Source organism: Triticum dicoccoides, chromosome 3A (genome assembly GCF_002162155.2).
Source record: "Triticum dicoccoides isolate Atlit2015 ecotype Zavitan chromosome 3A, WEW_v2.0, whole genome shotgun sequence".
NCBI lineage: Eukaryota > Viridiplantae > Streptophyta > Magnoliopsida > Poales > Poaceae > Triticum > Triticum dicoccoides.
The window spans coordinates 635311093-635314689 of NC_041384.1; positions in this window are offsets into that span (position 1 = coordinate 635311093).

A 3597-nucleotide genomic window follows, 5' to 3' on the forward strand; every position below is an offset into this window, starting at 1 on the left:
ACAGAATCACACGAGAAAGTCTCATTCAAATATTACATCTTTTGAACACTCGTCCGCGATGAGACGGGCGCCCGGCAGAACACCCTCGTAGTACATCTCGGGGTGGCGGTGCTCCTTGCCCTCTGGCGGCCCCTCCTTGATCAGCTTCACGGCGTCTAGCTTGACCCACTGCAATTTCACACGGGCGAAAGCCCGGCGTGCACCTTCAATGCAGACAGATCGCTTGACGACCTCCAGCTGCGGGCAGGCATCCACGAGCCGCCTCACCAGGCCGAAGAAGCTGTTCGGAAGGGCGTCACCAGGCCACAACCGGAGTATAAAGCTCTTCATGGCCTGATCGGCCGCCTTATGTAGCTCGACCATCTGCTTCAGCTGGTCGCTCATTTGCACCGGATGTTTGGCCTCAGCATACTGAGACCAGAACAGCTTCTCCGTCGAGATTCCGTCCTTGGTCTGGTAAAATTATGCGGCATCGGACACACTGCGGGGCAAATCTGTGAATGCTCCTGAGGAGCTCTGGATCCGGGTAAGTAATCGGTAATTTACTTTTACATGCTTGCTTTGCATATAGAAAGCCTTACCCGCCGCTATCTTCTTCATCGCGTCGATCTCTTGGAGGGCCTTTTGGGCTTCGGCCTTGGAACTTTTTACACTCTCGAGGGCCGCAGCAAGCTCAGACTCCCGCGTCTTGGAGTCAAGCTCCACCGCCTCGTGCTTTGCCACAAGAGCCTGGAGCTCTTGCTGCACCTCGCCCACCCGAGCCTCATGCTTCTCTCGCTCGGTGCGCTCCTTGGCCGCTGTATCTTTGGCCTTGGTTAGTGCTTGCTTCAGGGTCGCCACCTCGGTCGTGGCCCCTGGCAAACACACGATGATCCTGTCATTTTGCAATCGTGTCCTCTTTTATATATATACGTAAGACAGGGTATTACTTACCCTTGTTCTCCTCGAGCTGCCTCTTGACAAGGCCGAGCTCTTTCCTGGACCCCTCGAGGTCCTGCTTCAGTACGGCGACCTCCGCAGTCAATGCGGCGGACGCCAGCAGCGAAGCCTGCATACACATATTGACATACTTATATTAGACTCCTGCGATATTATTTGATCCTCTATTCGGCTTTTCTTTGTGAACACCTAACAAAGCATCAGGGGCTACTGTCTATGCGGTAATATTTCTACTACATTTTAAAACACTTACCTCAAAGCCTGTTAGAAGGCTGGCACAAGCTTCAGTCAATCCGCTCTTGGCGGACTGAACCTTCTGGATCACCGCACTCATGATAGTGCGGTGCTCCTCGTCGGTGGAAGCACTACGAAGCGCTTCCAGCAGATTGTCCGGTGCCTCTGGATGGACAGAGGTCACCGGCACAGGCGTCTTGCCCCTCTTAGAAGGAGGCCGCCTGCCCGAGCCTGGAACCGCTGGAGGGTCCGGCACGATGTTCGGTTGAGGGCCGAACTCGGAGCTCTCGGGGGCCCCGTCCCCGCGGCTCCCGCAGTCCGGAAGGTCGCCTTGAGGCGCCTCCAGGACTGTCTCCCCTTGATCCGGTACCTCTTGAGACAACACCTCGGCGTCTTCGGCAGGATGAGGGGAGGTGGCGGTCGGGACTGGATCGCTATCCATGTCCGACAAGCCCAAGGAGCCGTCCGATGATACATCGATACTGGCTCGTGGCGGCCTGCATAATTGCGTTCGGTGTTAGGGAAAGCAGTGCGACAAAGGAATCCTAGGAGTTACTCTGGTATCCGAATACTTACGATCTTCCCGGGGGCTTGACCCTGCGCAGCCACTCGCCTTCGCCTTCGTCGGCGGCGGTGGAACTGTCCGGAAGGAGAGTCCTTCCCTTCTTGGACCCTCCGGCCTCCCCGGTTGGGGCGGCCTTCCTTTTCTTGTCTCCCCCAGTTGGTGGGGGAGCATCTTCTTCTTCTTCTTCCTCGTCTTCGGGGGAAGAGAGCGCTGCAGAGTCATCGGACGGTGAGTCCGACGACGCCTGGCGTCGGGAACTCTTTCGGGTTCCCTTGGCCTTCTTGGTCTTCTCCGGCACGTTATAAGGGGCTGGAGTCAGCATCTTCGCCAGAAGAGCATCTGCGGGGCCTTCGGGCAAAGGAGCCGGACAGTCGATCTGTCTGGCCATCTTCTGCCAGTCCTGTCAAAGGTACGGGAGTTCAGATCCCGCATAGAGTCAATCTATATAAAAAATAATTATCCTGTGAAAGGTAAAACAGCTTACCGCACTGGCTTGGTGCTTCGCGCTGAATCCGCGATCCTTAGTAATAGGGGGGACCTCGGCACTTTTGAACAGCACCCTCCAGGCGTCTTCATGAGTTGTGTCGAAGAGCCTGTTCAGAGTTCGGTGCTGCGCCGGATTGAACTCCCACAAGTTGAACTCCCGTTGTTGGCACGGGAGTATCCAGCGGATGAGCATAACTTGGACTATGTTGACAAGCTTGAGCTTCTTGTCCACCGTGTTTTGAATACATGTTTGGAGTCCGGTCAGCTCTTTCGAACTACCCCAGGACAGGCCCTTCTCTTTCCAGGAGGTGAGCCGCGTGGGGATGCCAGATCGGAACTCGGGGGCTGCTGCCCATGCAGGGTCGCGCGGCTCGGTGATATAGAACCACCCCGATTGCCACCCCTTTATGGATTCCACAAAGGAGCCCTCGAGCCATGTTATGTTGGGCATCTTGCCCACCATGGTGCCTCCGCACTCCGCCTGGAGGCCGCCCACCACGTTCGGCTTGACATTGAAGGTCTTCAGCCATAAGCCGAAGTGGGGCTTGATGCGGAGGAAGGCCCCACACACGATGATAAATTCCGAGATGTTGAGGATGAAGTTCGGGGCCAGATCGTGGAAATCCAGGCCGTAATAAAACATGAGCCCCCGGACGAAGGGATGGAGAGGGAACCCTAGTCCGCGGAGGAAATGGGTGAGGAATACTACCCTCTCATGGGGCCTGGGGGTGGGGATGAGCTGCCCCTCATCTGGGAGCCGGTGCGCGATGTCGTCGGGCAGGTATCCGACTCTCCTCAGTTTCTTGATGTCTCCCTCCGTGACGGAGGAGACCATCTACTTGCCTCCCGCTCCGGACATGATTGGAGAAGGTCAAGGTGGGAAGTGCGGACTTGGGCGCTAGAGCTTGAGTGTGCGAAAACGGATGGGTAAGGGAGGAAGAAGGCGTGGATAGAAAGGTGAATCCTTATCCCTTTATAAGGGCGGACGAAACTAAGCGTGCCCACTTGCCTGGTAAAACTCGCTTATCCCCCAAGCACCGCAATTGATGGCGCGGTTGGGTTATCCACGCCCGTATTGATAAGAATCCCGTAATAAGGGGACACGATCTCTGCTTTGACAAGACGTGTCGAAAAACCTCCTCGCGTTATGTGCGGGGCTGGTTAAAAGAAACGGTTCGAATAATCACCGGTCCATGACGTAACGTCATGCTGCCAAAACAAGCCAGCAAATTAGATCTGCGAAAATATTATTCTCTCTACGGTGGAATGTGGAACTTATTTTGCAGGGTCGGACACTATCCTCGTATTCAAATTCTTCTGTGGTGTATTCGGAGAAGGAGCCCGCCTTGCAATGCCAAAGACAATACTGCGCG